The 15,403-nt window shown below is 43.1% G+C and overlaps 1 protein-coding gene across 1 annotated transcript in view; it reads left to right on the top strand.

Moving 5' to 3' along the window:
• Positions 1-2,245: 2,245 nt before the first annotated feature.
• The window catches only part of LOC309374465 (NXPE family member 3-like), a gene marked incomplete at its 3' end in the record, with an annotated part of 48,738 nt that continues 35,580 nt past the window's right edge, over positions 2,246-15,403 (top strand). Inside the window, exon 1 of the mRNA XM_081919394.1 lies at positions 2,246-3,680. The remainder of the gene's footprint in view (positions 3,681-15,403) is intronic.

The following is a 15,403-nucleotide window of genomic DNA, read 5'->3' as shown; positions in this document are numbered from 1 at the left end:
ATTTGTTAGGGTTGCCATACATATGGAATTTCCTAGACATTCAGCCCACGTAAGCAGCATCTGGGTGGAAATCACTTAAATGTCCGGGAATCTCCAGATGTATGCCAGCCCATGTCAGTAGTGTAGATTTTGTGTTCATTTCATTTAAGAAAGCTCAACAACTTTGGCCGAAAACAAACAAAAAACAAACCCAAAACTTTTGTATCCGGATTTTCACTTTTTGAAATATGACAACCCTAATTTATTACCCCTGTAATAACTTTTCATAAAAGTTACTGCTTATTTTGCACACATTTCAGCTCTGATTTGAATGGTCACAGGCTATACTTTTGCATTTTCTTGCCCTTCACCTATTACAATATTTATTTATTAAAAATATTTACCACTGTATCATAAAAATATATCACAGCATGCATACATACACACATACATACACCTTTACCTGTCAATGATTATACTTTATGCATCTGATCAAGTGGACTCTAGCTTATATATTTGACACATTTTTCCTTGTTGCTTTTGATGTACTACCCCTCTGGAAGTTTATTTCAAAATATTGTACTGCAGCAAAAAAAGAGCTTCTGTCTCTGCCTATTTTCATTTTTTTTCCTGCATTCTTATATGCAGTTCCATCCTCTCATCCTGCATGTGACAGATTGTGGGGAACCTTTTTTTATTATCTTTGTTACTGTGGGGGACTTAGTTATATTATCCTCAGTCATTGTTGCTTGCAACCGCCACCTAGTGGTGCCAATTACAAAAAACAACAACTAAGGTCATCTTAAAACAAGAGTCTCCCACTCTGCCCTGCCCCAACCTGCAGTTCGTTCAACTAGGACAGAGCTTTCCAAACTTTTCATGTTGGTGACACACTTTTTAGACATGCATCATTTTGCAACACAGTAATTCAGTTTTACTAGCAAAATGGAGGTTAAACTAACCCCTTCCCAGCCCCAGGAGGAGCGTAGGGAGTATTTGCGTGACACACCTACACACTGCAGGCAACACAGTAATGTGTTGCAACACACAGTTTGGAAAGCTCTGAACTAGGTGTATGAAACAATCCTAAGACCTTGCAGGGAGAGGGCAGAGTGTCTGACACTGTTGGGTAAGCTTGTATTGGATGCTGTTGACAAGCAGTAACTTTCTTGGCCTGAAAAGGGCCTAGTTTCAATTCCATCATAATCAGAAGCTCACTACCCTTCCTACTGAAGGCTCCTTCTCCAAATCTAGAATATGCAGTTCAAAATAATTTTGAAGTCACTTTTACATTTATTCTAATACAATGCTGTGTTCACTGGCAGAGGAACGGGGGTGCGGAGGAAGGGGACCGTCCCCAGCATCACTATTCCGGTAGGGTGCCATCACGGCACCCCCGACACTCGCCACAAACCCCCCATGCGCTGGGCGCCACAGCCCCAGAATGCGTGCCACTTCCTTGCGGGCGGCGTGCCAAACCCCCGGGGTGCACGACACGCCCCCGTGGCATCAGCCACGTCCCTGCCTGCTCTCAGCCCCAAGTAGTGGAGCATGCAACCTCACCACTGGCTGTGTTACCTTTGGGAGGGGGGTAATTGGCTCTCCATACTGTGCACCCAATCCCTCAATTTATATGCCACATTGGAAGAAACACAATTAAAGATCTAGGTTTGCTGCTACTAGCACAGGATGCATTTCTAAGGTGCAAACTATCTCCAAGCATAAAGCAGGGCTTCTTAATGTCTAGCAACAAACATTATGGCCAAGTCTACCTGGAAACCCTTTTTCTTGTGGGGGCACTCCCACCATTACTTACTGCAGCGGTCAGCAAACTGAGGTCTGCGGGCTGGATCAGGCCCAATTGCCTTCAGGATCTGGCCTGCGGACTGTCTGTGGATCGACGTGGGGATTATGTTCGTTTGGGCTGCGCCATATTTTTTTCTGTGCCATTCCATTTCCCCCACCTCTCCCTCACACATACTGCCTCCTCCCTCCCTCCTCCTGGCTTCTCCCCGCCCTGCCTAGAGAAGGAAGGAGGCTGGGTTGAGCGCCATTTTAAGTAGCCCCTCTCTGGAGCCAGCCCTTTCATGCTGCTCATCTTCCCTCTGTTGCCGCCCTGGCGCTCTTGTGGGCCAGAGAGCAGAGCAGACAAGCTCGCTATGCCTACCCACAAGAAGCAGAAGCAGCGGCGGTGGTGGTGGCAGCCCCTGGGAAGGTAAGCGCAGCAGTTGGTGATGGGGTGGGGGGAGGACTACCTGCCCCCCTTGCCTCTTCTTCCGGCCCCCCCCGTGCCGCTTCTACAGCCCACCACAAGGTCTGAGGGACAGTGGACCGGCCCACGACTAAAAATTTTTGCCGACCCCTGACTTAGTGTCTCATAAATCACATGCAGAGTTGCAGGGGCTTTTTCAGCCGGAACTCACTGGAACTCAGTTCCGGCACATCTCACATGGGTGCCATGGCCGTTATAAGAGAATAAGGGAGGCGTTCATGGCGAGTTGTGGCACCTCTTTTTCCAGAAAAATAGCACTGCAGAGTTGTTTCATTGTCACCACAGAGGACCCACCAATTATTTAGAAGGTTCAAAGAGAATATAATGCAGCGGGCATTTGCCAGTTTCTGAGCCCACCATCCCTGCCTCATAATGTTACAGCTCTACAGAATCTCTTAGAGCAGATAACAATCAACTCTATAGGATTTTGCCAACCAGTCAGGGCCCTTTTAACGGGAGCACTGAGTACGGTTGTCATAGGCCTTTTACACCGAAGGCCTCAAATATGAAGAGCCCACAGCTTTGTTGCTAACTCTCAGAAACACGAGACACAGAGGAATGTCCAGGTTCCCTCAGTACTTCTCTCAGCAGCTGGGCTTAGCCTCACAAAGATCATCCGCCCCACCTGTCCTGTAAGGAGGAACAGCAGGACCAGATGCTCTGAGGCAATGGTATCAACAGCACCTTTGTGAGACCTACCTGCCATGAAGGGACTGACAAGGCAGCGGATGATTACAGCTAGCCCCCAAAGGCCAAGACCTCACACTGTAAAACCAGCAACTTAGGGGCTGCATTTACAGCCATTTCCAGGACAGCTGGGTCACTAGGCTATTATTGAAAGGCTGCCAAGACCCGCTTTTTGAACTGTGAGCTGCTCATTTCCATCCAAGCTGGTCATTGAAAAATCAAGTTTGATGCCTGAGCTTTCCTCTACTTTCCCTGTTCATTTTTCTGTTGTGTCATTTTAGATTTAAGTCCAAGGGCAGATTCTGTGACTCGTGTGTGTGTGTGTGTGTGTGTGTAAAAAGTTTTTCCAGCTGATAATAGGTATAAGATGCTTTCAATGAACAAGCAACCCTTCCCTGAATTCAGGTAACTTGAGCCCCATAAAACCTAATGGGGAAAATCATGAAACAAGCTCCATAATAATGTCCTTTTGGCACCACAAGATGAGCAACAAGAAGAAGTAATGGCAGGCAGTAGGAAGAGCAAAAGCCCAGTCCAACCATGTAGTCAAACTTGGCTGCATACCCCACGAGGCTCTCTGTACGCCTCAGTGCCAGGCTCCTGACTGACCAGCAGATACAGAAAAAAGAAGAGTGGGAACAGTTCAAAATGGACACAGCCAACAAAGAGACCAACAGATGGGCTAAGAGGAGATACAAATATAGTAAATGAACGGCGGTGCCGGTGCCTCTGTGGAACCAAGGTAGGAAGTGGAGGTGGGGAGAAAAATGGAGGGCCCAGAGGTGTAATCCTGAGAGGGAAAGTGTGTACGTGTGTATGTAGCATTACTTTTATTTAGAGATGAATTGGGGAATTAATTGGCTTGTCTTCGGTAAAATAGGTGTGTTTGAGCAGCAAATGGGGTTCAAATGAGTGGCCTTGTGTTTGGAGGTTCATATACCACATCTCTTGCCTTTGATCAAGGTTCTTGGTCAATGTATTTATTGCTTAGCCTCACCAGTTTGCATTTTGTATAATGGATGCTTTGCTGCAATATTAAATACTGTGATTGTTCCCCCCCCCCCCCCCGAGACAGCCATTTTGTGACTGGCTGGGTCTCCACTATGGCAGCCATTTTGTGACAGCTACCACCCAGCGTTTTCTCAAAATGGGCCCCTGCAAAATCCCGTCTGTAATGTTGATGTAGTTTTTAATTATTTTAAAGGTATGTATACAATAGAATTACCTTCTCAGCCTGTGAGTACGTAACACTCTCTGCTCATGTGTGAGTTTAAGAGAGATGGTTGTCTAATGCTTTCTATATAAAAATACCTATTCTAAATTGACTTATTTCAGATAAAATATGTTTAGCATAGGATATGGGAATGCTAAGACAAGTGAATTAAAATTTGTTTGTATTTGACTTTTTAGAGACATAACATCTTAATACTGCTTCTGACATCAATATATATGGACTAAATGAGCATTTTCCTCGCTCCCATCCTTCAGTTTTTAAATGACATTGACATGTGGTACAGTAGGCGGGGGTCAAATGCCTCAGGCCTTAAAAATGCACTTAGAGTAGAAAAGTCAAAAGTTTGTATATATTCCTCCTTAGTCTTGCACTTTAGTAATAACCAAGTCAAACTATTTGACTGTGCTCAGAACACTTTAGTCCCTTTTTAGAGGGGCCTGCTTTACACAAACACCAAATGAGTGAAATGACTAATCCATTTCTAAGATACGACATGAAAGCTAGGGTAAACCCGTTTTTGTCAGTGATGTACTAAGCAGGCCTCTTTTGCAACTTATAAATCAGGAAATTGTCTTTAAAAATGCCTTGAAGCCATCAATACGTTCCAAGTTCCTTTATTTGCACATATTTGCATTTGAGCTTATGTTACGGTTAATCATTTCAAAAGGTGTGTTATTACACTTTCCCTGTAAGCTATTTTTATAAAGAAGGTTGAGGATTAATACATGCATTTGAATCCTGGTGTGTTTTAATAAACCACAAGGCATTACATATATTTTGCTAAACTCATTATATTGATAACAGTGCTTGGTGACAATGAGAAACACAAAAGGAAAGTCTGTTCAGTAAACTGAATTTAGGCTATACAGTGGTACCTCGGGTTACATACACTTCAGGTTACATATGTGTCAGGTTACAGACTCCGCTAACCCAGAAATATTACCTCGGGTTAAGAACTTTGCTTCAGGATGAGAACAGAAATTGTGCTCCTGCGGTGCGGCGGTGCTAAAGTGGTGCTTCAGGTTAAGAACAGTTTTAGGTTAAGAACGGACCTCCGGAACAAATTAAGTACTTAACCCGAGGTACCACTGTACATCTATTTACACATTTTCAGGGGTAAGCCCACTGAACGCAGCAGAAAATACGTTTGAGTAAAAATATTCAGATATAGCATGTTATGAAGGACTTAACACTTTTCCTTTTTCAAAATAGTTTTGTTTTCTTCTGGTTTATTGACATACATAGCCCATGCATCTTCATAAAGGGAAAGAGGTAGAGGTGATCTATCATTATCATTATCATTATTAATTTATTTATACGCTGACTTTTTCCTTGATGGGACTCAAGTCTACTTACAGATAAAATCAGGAATCACTAAAAACACAGAAAATAAATCTTAGGATAATTTTCTGGTTGTATTGGAACATTTTCTGGTGTTATAAAGAATTATCTAATTTAGCACATTTACTTTTACGTGTATATTAATTAATTCATTCCACTTATGAATAACGTCCCATAAAGTATCTCAAAGTCATTTCACAATAAAACCATCAGCAATAAAACAAGTACACCATTTCATTTATAAGAACAATTAAAACCACTTACATTATGTAAAAACCTTTTCAGGTCTAGTACAGATAAAGACTAGGGTAAAGATCTCAATTGAAAAGCTTATTTTTGAAGGAAGGTCTTCAATTAGGTCTTGAAAGAACAACAAAGATGGTGCCTGTCTGATATGTACTGGGAAGGAATTTGAAGTAGGAATTAGGTGCCACCATGCCCAAGGCTCAATTCCTAAGTACAGCATGGATGTCCTGATGAGGCAGTATCTGAAGGAGGCCCTCTACTTCACAGCATAGTGGTTCGTTTGGTAGAATAAACCTAAACAAATGGAAACTGCCAAGCTTGCCATTATATTTGCATTTGGCATCCATTCATTGTTACTTATGAACTTAGGAAACAGATTTTTTTCCCCTGTGGAAAAAAACAAAGCACTGGAAAAATGTCCACCCCACCTCACTGGCCTCCTCCCACCATGCTTTTATGAAGCCATAATGCCTTTCAGCAGACAGAAGGGCTGGATTAATGCTGGTAACTCCAATATTGTTTCCAGTTCCTGCTTTGCTTCCCCCACCTGCTTCAGTATACAACAACTATGGGCTGACGCCCCTTCTAACTTCACTCACCAACTTCCGCACACCACCTCTTATTCCTCTGAAAGGCCCTGGCTCCTTGCCGAAGTCCCCCTCCCCTCCCCTGAGTCCCTCCCCAATAATAATAATAATAATAATAATAATAATAATAATAATAATAATTTATTATGTATATCCCACCCATTTGGCTGGGCTTCCCCAGCCACTCCGGGCGGCTACCAACAAAACACTAAAATACAATAACCTATTAAACATTAAAAGCTTCCCTAAACAGGCTGCCTTCAGATGTCTTCTAAAAGTTTGGTAGTTATTTTTCTCTTTGACATCTGGTGGGAGGGCGTTCCTCAGCCACTACTGAGAAGGCCCTCTGCCTGGTTCCCTGTAACTTTACTACTTGCAGTGAGGGAACCGCCACAAGGCCCTCGGTGTTGGACCTCAGTGTCCGGGCAGAACAATGGAGGCGGAGACGCTCCTTCAGGTATACTGGACTGAGGCCATTTAGGGCTTTAAAGGTGAGCACCAACACTTTGAATTGTGCTCGGAAATGTACTGGGAGCCAGTGTAGGTATTTCAAGACCAGTGTTATATGGTCTCGGCAGCCGCTCCCAGTAACCAGTCTAGCTGCCGCATTCTGGATTAGTAGTTTCTGGGTCACCTTCAAAGGTAGCCCCACATAGAGCGCATTGCAGTAGTCCAAGCGAGCGATAAGTAGAGCATGCACCACTCAGGGCTGTTTTTAAACCAAGGTACCACTGTAATATGTGTAACAATTTGCCTTTCTTATGTAATGACACAGACAGGATATTGACCATTGTTCTCTCTAACTACATTACAGAGAAGCTCTAAGTTACCTACAGTTACAATGCTTGCTGTTTCCTTTTGTGACTTCTTTGCATTTTCCCACCCCATATTTTGTAATGCTCAAAATGTATCATTTATTAGATAAGCAGGACATTTATAACAGCCTGGTTTGTTTTGATATGATACAGATCTGTAGTATGCTTAGCACAGCCTTCCTGTTCTCTTCCACTTATTGTTGCTGTAAGTTTGGTATTATATTAATAGGTAAACATTTGACAGCAAAAGATTATACAAGAGGGAAATTTATATTGGAATTCACTTCATTTGGCTTGATACATATCAATCACAAATCGTAGCAGCTTGTAGCCTCTGAATACATCACACTTTACTCTGTTTTCAAATGAATGCCTCTCACATGTGGTAATAAGGTTAGCTTGACATTTCCTCATCCAGGAAGGTGACTGCTGCCTGCAAGTGATGTAGAAACCATAAAGTGGAAGGGCACCATTCTACAAAACCTCCAAATGCATAACACAGAAGCTAAGCCTCATGTTCACAGCCAGGTTCTCCCAACTACTGTTGGACGCAGCATACCTCTGAATAGTAGATGCTGGGAGTCAAACAGGTGGAGAGAGTTACAGATAGGTAGCCGTGTTGGTCTGCCATAGTCAAAACAAAAAAAATTCCTTCCAGTAGCACCTTAAAGACCAACTAAGTTAGTTCTTGGTATGAGCTTTCGTGTGCATGCACACTTCTTCAGATACAGGTGGAGAGAGCACTGTCATGCTTTGGTCCAGCTTGAAGGTTTCCCATGGGCATCTCATTGGCCACTGTGACTAGATGGGCCCTTGGCCTGATCCAGCAGGGCTCTTCTTATACTTCAAACACTGAGCAACTCAGAATATTTCATTCAGGCAACCTCCATCAATATTTTTATTATTGGTAGGAGTGTTGGTTTTTTATTGACACCACCTCATATTGACATTTGATATCAAATGGCTGAGTGGGCAGAAGAATCTTGAAGCTTGCTATTGGCTCTTGAAAACTACCACCAGCCTTCTTTTTATAGGAGTGGGGGAAGCTGTGCTAAGTGGCTATTGACCTGCCTGAGGGGAGAAGTGGGGAGAGAATGAGAGTTGGCTTGAGGTCTTCTTGCCTGTATTGTTTTTAACACTTGATTGGAAGCCACCCAGAGTGGCTGGGGAAACTCAGCCAGATGGGCGGGCTATAAATAATAAATTATTATTATTATATAACAACAGCGCTGATTGAAAGGTGCTGCATAGCAGCAGAAAGGCAAGAGATGCTATTCCTGGAGACCTGTGTGCTTAGCACTTGTGACCTGTCCCAGAAAGAAATTGCTATTCTACATATCCCAATACATTGTATGGTCAATACATGATATTTACTCTCCGATGAGTATGAATACATGCCTTACTAATTTGCATTATTTGCAACTACAGCAAAGATCTCAATGTTTTTATTTTTTGTTTTTAAAATAAACTTGGTGGGCTGTAAAGGTGATTTATTAATTGGAATAAAGTAGAGATGAACCCACAGAAGTTATTATTAAGGATTTATTTTAGCTATCCTCTGTATATTAGATGAAAATTGGGAAGCTTTATAGCTCGTATATTATGCCTATACAGCTGCTATTATTTAGTATTGTATGCAACGGCCTTTGGCTACATCTACAAGCAGTACATATTTATTCTATCATCAAAACCTGTGGGAGTGGAAAAAGACCTCTTCCGCTCCTGCAAGAAAGAGGAAGAACCTGAGCCACTAGGGTGATGACTCCATTTGTAATTTTCTGATACAGAAATGAATGGAACTTGTTCAGTTTTGTAGCAAGCTGTTTTCAGAGACATAATTGGAATGGGGGGGGGACTGCTTCCACCGCTGACATTGGGGTTACTGGTGTTGGGTGCCAGTTTTCTCCAAAATGTAACAACACATCCTCAGCTTCCTGTTAACTTATTAAGTGGCTTCCAAGTAAATAAGCTCAGACTGTGTCACAGCTGAGCCAGTATTAGGCAAGTGGATTTGGCCCCCTCAGATGCATTCCTAGATGCAAGTCTTTTTCTTTTCCCTAGATCTCAAAAAAGGGAAAAATTGGGTTCCATGGGCTTTAAATGGTGGTGCAGTTCAGGTACAGTGGTACCTTGGGTTACAGATGCTTCAGGTTACAGATGCTTCAGGTTACAGATGCTTCAGGTTACAGACCCGGCTAACCCAGAAATAGTACCTCGGGTTAAGAACTTTGCTTCAGGATGAGAACAGAAATCACGCGGCGGTGCGGCAGCAGTGGGAGACCACATTAGCTAAAGTGGTACCTCAGGTTAAGAACAGTTTCAGGTTAAGAACAGACCTCCAGAACGAATTAAGTTCTTAACCCGAGGTACTACTGTAATGGGAAACCTGATACTGTCTCAGTATGTCTTGGGCATTGTGTTAATGAACACAATGCAAAATGGGGTTTTGCAGGAGGTTGTGTTGGCTTGAAAAGCTTGAAAAATATTTAGCAGTAAGGTCCATTGCAGCAAATAACATGCTGATATTTTTTGAAGTAAGCATTTGGTAAGTTCACTCCTGCCAACATATCTTTTTAGTAAGAGCCTTATTATTTCAGCTTGAAGAAGAGTCTTTAGATTTCAGTTTAATTTTTGTGTGCCATGAGCTGCAAAATCTGATCCAGCTATAGCATATTTTCCATAACTAGGAGATTGCTATTCTCTCTCCCCCAGCCCCAAGAAATCTGTCAGCCACAGATCTAGGGCCTACTCAATAAATCAAAGCAAATTCAACTCCTGGACCTAGGAACTCTCTCACTCTGCACCAGATTGACTGAAAGATCAGAGGTTAGAGATTGAGAATAGGCTTTAGCCTATCTCTTGTGCTTGACCGTAACCCTTTATTTCAGGGGTGGGGAACTGGATTCACCTGGTGGTCTGGATTCTGACATCCCCCAACCACTGCAGCCCACTTTGACAGGGGGGTGGAGCTTGCCTCCTGCCAATCACCTGATGTTTTCAAGTCAGGTAAGGTGATTTTCTTTGCAGACCAGTTTGATTAACAAAGAAAAGAGTTATTTTGCCTGCATGAAATGAAATCAAACCACATGAGCAAAGTAAGTAGTGCTTGATTTCATACTGCATAGGCAAATGAAGCATTTCCCTGCAGAGCTTGCTGTATCAATCAGGTGATTGGCATTGACATGAAGACCTGCTTTAGGCAGGTCAGCTGCATTACAAAGTTTCTATTCAGGAACTCCGTAGTGCAGTCTGTCCAAGCAGGATTTGCTGATACTGTAGCACTAATCAGGTTATTGGCACTTAACAGCAATTCTTGTTTGCCAAGGAACAATTGGTAGTGCAGTTTACGACTTACACTTGTTTCTTTACAACCCTCTTCATCTGCTCTACACATGACAGCAGATATGCGCTTTGGAGAATACAGCCTTGCTGGCCAGAGGTTTCCCACTGTTACTTTATCTGGATTACTAATACCCTTGTGAGCTGCATGATGGAAGATTGGGTCTAGACCCTATCTATACAGTGTTCTCCTTACCAAGAAGTTGCTAGAAGGTTTCTGTAGAGAGAAATCCTTTCCTTGCTTCATCATGCCAGTCATTTCCTCCAGTAGACCAGTGTCAGAACACATAGTAGCCAATAAGCTGTGCTTTTAGTTTTTATTGTATCTGTCTTACTGCACTTTCATATTTTTTAATGATATTGTGGTACATAAGTATTTGTATGTCATCTAGGTCATTCCCAGATTACCTATCTGTTCTAACAGCTGCTGTGGAAAGGAATTAGCAGACCCCTGGAGCCAATATAGCAGGGATCAGCAAACTTTTTCAGTAGGGGGCCGGTCCACTGTCCCTCAGACCTTGTGGGGGGCCAGATTATATTTTGGAAGGGAAAAAAATGACACAAGAGCACTACGAGCCCCGGTGGCTGCTTATCTGTGTCTTGCAAGCGGCAGGGGCTGGCGGCGGCGGGACGATGAGCAGCACGTGAAAGGGCTCCGGAGAGGGGCTGCTTAAAATAGCAGCCACTTGAGCACTGCTGCTGCTGGTACAAACAAAGCCCACCCCCCTTCCTCCTCTAGGCAGAGCAGGGAGAAGCCAGGAGGAGGGAGGGAAAAGGCACTGGTGCCATGTGAGAGAGAGGGAGGGAGAAGGAAAGAACGCGGGCACTGGTGATCCACACGGCGATTCCCAGACTGTCCATGGGCTGGATCCAGAAGGCAATTGGGCCTGATCCGGCCTGCGGGCCTTAGTTTGCCGACTCATGCAATTTAGGAATCTTCTGACTAGTTGAAGTGGCAGTCACAATATCCAGTTGGAAAAGAGGCATGAAGAGAATATTGTATGCCTGTGACTGCACTTCTTTCATAGAGCCAATGTAGGTTGCCTCCTCTTATTAGCCACTCTTGTTTGAACTCTTCTCTGTCATAGTCTGCTGACCTAACATAGCTACAGGAGGAAAAATTGGATCTTATTCTGGCTCATGTATTATAAATATGATTGTTGTGTACATTTCAAGTGTAGTATGTCACTCACCTGCAGGTGATAGTGATGTCTAAGCGTGAAATACATTGGCTTGAGTTTTAGATTTTTAAGAGAGTGGGGGATGACAGAAAATGAATATTCTCCCCTGTAACAGATGTCAGCTACACACAGGTCAGATGGTGCCAGCCTAGTAAGTTAACTGAAAATGAAAAGCAAAGATACACTCTATCACAGAATAAAATTAACATTGCCCTGCATTTCTGAATGGATGAGATGTTCCATTAGGGATTTCAAATTCATAATGTGATTCCACTACACTCCCTTAGGACTGACAAGAATGCAAAGAACCTGGAACAGTCTCTCCATGCATAATTTTAGGTCACGAATCTTAAGCATCTGATGCAGTCAAGGAAAGAAAAAAGCTCCACTAAAAACCCACTTTACTCCCCCCCTTCAAATTGCTGGAAATATGATATGAATGAAGTGGCTTTGATCTTGGTAACACAGTAGCCCTCCCCACTTTTTACTAGCACTAAGGGCTGCATGGTTACAGAAGGGCTGCAGGGCCAAGGGCTGCTTTTGTGCCTACCCATGAAGTTGCCTCCTAGCCACCCACCCATAGCAGAATAACTTCAGAAGTGTGGAGCCTTAACTCTCTGTCTAGAGTCTGATTTAGATCCCTGATCTTCCAGTGTTCTAAGTCTTATGGGGAACGTGGGGGGTGTCTTTACTTACTTCTCTATAATGGCAAAGCCCATCTCCCTACTCCAGTGGTTCTCCTAAACCCCTGCCACCGCTACCATTCATTTTTTTACATCCTCTGATCCTTTAACTTCCCAATAACCTAGTTACTGTGGGGTATAGATGTGGTATAAAGCCAGTCAGATACAGATACTATATTTAACAAGGTATTCATATTTGTTTATTAAAATATTATTAAGTGCACAAGCTTATCTGGTTACCATAGTACCGTATTTTAAATGATCAAATGCCTTGTTAACTTGTTACTGTCAGTTTAAATTCTACCAGCTTCCATTCAACTATTAATGTTGAACTAAGACATCTTTAAGGAAGCAGTTAGTTACCATGTTAAAACACTTTAGCCAAATTTCCCTCTTATTTTCTCCATCGCAGATAAGTCTCACCATAACCTTGCGCCCACTTTCCCAAAGCTAGACGCCTCACTTGGCCAGCTTTGGGAAGACAGCACAAGGACTGGGGTTAGGGGTGGGGTGTTGTTGAATTATGGTCTCTCCCCCCCCCCAACACAACAAGGCAGTGTGTGGTCTGCAGGCTTTGTGTCAAAGTACTGTCGTAGCCCACTTGGTATGAGAAGTGTACTACGTGAAACACCTTGAACTTCACTTGTTAAAGTCCTATAGTATCTATTAGCATTAAGAAGGTGACTGAAAGCACAGCCCTAACTGTTCATTCAGAAGACCAATTGATTTCAGTGGGGCTCACTACATAGTAAATGTAATTAGGACTTATTTGATGCACAGAATAATAATAATGAACATTAAATTTTGACATTATTGCCTCCCCATTCTCCGTGGTGCATTAAAAGGACATATCTAATTTCTCTGGTATTGCTCTGTTAAAGAAAATACTAAGATACAGTGCTCCATATCACAGAAAGTGTAATGGGCCATGCATTGATGAAACATGACATAACATTACTCTAAGCAATAGGTCAGAAATAAAACATTCTTGAATCCGATATTCTGTCTATCTTAGCTGGAGTCAGTAGCTATCACCATCTGTGAAATGCTCACCACTTATAAAAAAGATTCATTCAAAGCAAGTGAGCATTTCACAGATGGTGAAAGTTAGGAGCCATTTGAGATGCTCCAGACTAGGAAGGCTATCTTATGTTGCATTTAAGTCCATTGCTTGTCCTGAGAATTTTATCAGAGCGTTGCCGCCAAATCAAATCATTGATAGGCACAGTATGAACACAGGAAGAGGAGACTAGAATAGACATAAGGCAGTTGAATATATATTTTGGTATAACAGTCTTGTATGTAGACCTGAAAGCCCAAGAATTACAAAAGAACATAAGAACAGCTCTGCTGGATCAGGCCAGTGGCCCTGAAAGCCAGTGCATTTCCTCACCACTATATAGCTAAACAGTAAATCAGGCAGGGGTGCCAACTTGCCCTCAAGATTGTGGGTGCCCACTGCCACAACGTGGACGTGTGACATTCCACTCACATGCCTGCGGTAGGAAAGAGCTGCTCATCTTCCTCTTCCTCTCCGCAACCAGTGAGGCACCCTGCCTCATCATCCAAGGCCCCCCAAGAAAAGAGTAATTTGCTCGCTGGCTGTGGAGGCTGGAGCTGAACTTATTTGCTCTCAGAGGCAGTGCCATTGCCACCTGACGGCTTTTCTCATGGATTTTGTGGGTGTCCGGCACCCACAATTATATTATTGTTTGTGCCCAAGCACCCACAGCCCCTTGGAGTTGGCTCCTATGACGTCAGGAATGGAAAACTTGTAGTCCTCCAATTGTCATTGAATTCCAATTCCCTTCAGCCCCAGCCTGTGAAGCCATTGGTCAGGATGATGGTGCAACAACTTCTGCAATGCCACAGGGTCCCATCCCTGCAATTTTATTTTATTTTTAAAGCATCTTCTATAAACTTGCATGTGCTGTACAGTACCCACCTCCCTACTCCCAAAATTCATTTTAAACAACCAGGAATCATGTTGCCATTACAGAACAGAATTTAATGCTATAGAATTTAAGTGAAGGAGTCCAATGATATTTACTCATTATGTAAACAAACAATAACACAACTCTCTCGCTGCTCAGGCAACCAATAAGGTAAAAGTTACCTTGTATATTATTTTGTGGGTACTAGTTTTGTGAAATGCTGTCTCATTTACTAACCCATTATAAGCAGAATAAATGAAGCAGGGAAGCTTTTTAAATGCAGTGGTACCTCGGGTTACCCCTTCATGGATCACTGCCTTGCCGTGGCGAAGGGGCTTGAAGAACTCAGAGAAGCTATGAACTATGCCGAGCAGGGCACCCAAGATGAACAGGTCATAGTGGAGAGTTTTGACCAAATGTGATCCACCTGGAGGAGGAACCGGCAAGCCACTCCAGTATCCCTGCCAAGAAAACTCCATGGACAAAGACAACAGGCATATAAAAGTTATGACGCTGGAAGATGAGCCCCTCAGGTCGAAAGGCGTCCAACATGCTACTGGGGAAGAGCGGAGGGCAAGTACAAGTAGATCCAGAGCTGATGAAGCGGCTGGGCCAAAGCCGAAAGGACGCTCAGTTGCGGATATGCCTGGAAGTGAAAGGAAAGTCCAATGCTGTAAAGAAAAATATTGCATAGGAACCTGGAATGTAAGAACCATGAACCTGGGTAAGTTGGAGGTGGTCAAAAATGAGATGGCAAGAATAAATATTGACATCCTGGGCATCAGTGAACTAAAATGGACGGGAATGGGTGAATTCAGTTCGGATGACCATCATATCTACTACTGTGGGCAAGAAACCCGTAAAAGAAATGGAGTGGCCCTCATAGTCAACAAAAGAGTGGCGAAGGCTGTACTGGGATGCAATCTCAAAAATGATAGAATGATCTCGATACGAATCCAAGGCAGACCTTTTAACATCACAGTAATCCAAGTTTATGCACCAACTACTGGTGCTGAAGAAACTGAAATTGACCAATTCTATGAAGACTTACAACACCTTATAGAAGTGACACCAAAGAAGGATGTTCTTCTCATCATAGGGGATT

Source organism: Podarcis melisellensis (assembly GCF_964234715.1).
Source record: "Podarcis melisellensis genome assembly, chromosome: 7".
Classification (NCBI taxonomy): Eukaryota; Metazoa; Chordata; class Lepidosauria; order Squamata; family Lacertidae; genus Podarcis; species Podarcis melisellensis.
This window is presented reverse-complemented; position numbering and strand designations above follow the sequence as displayed.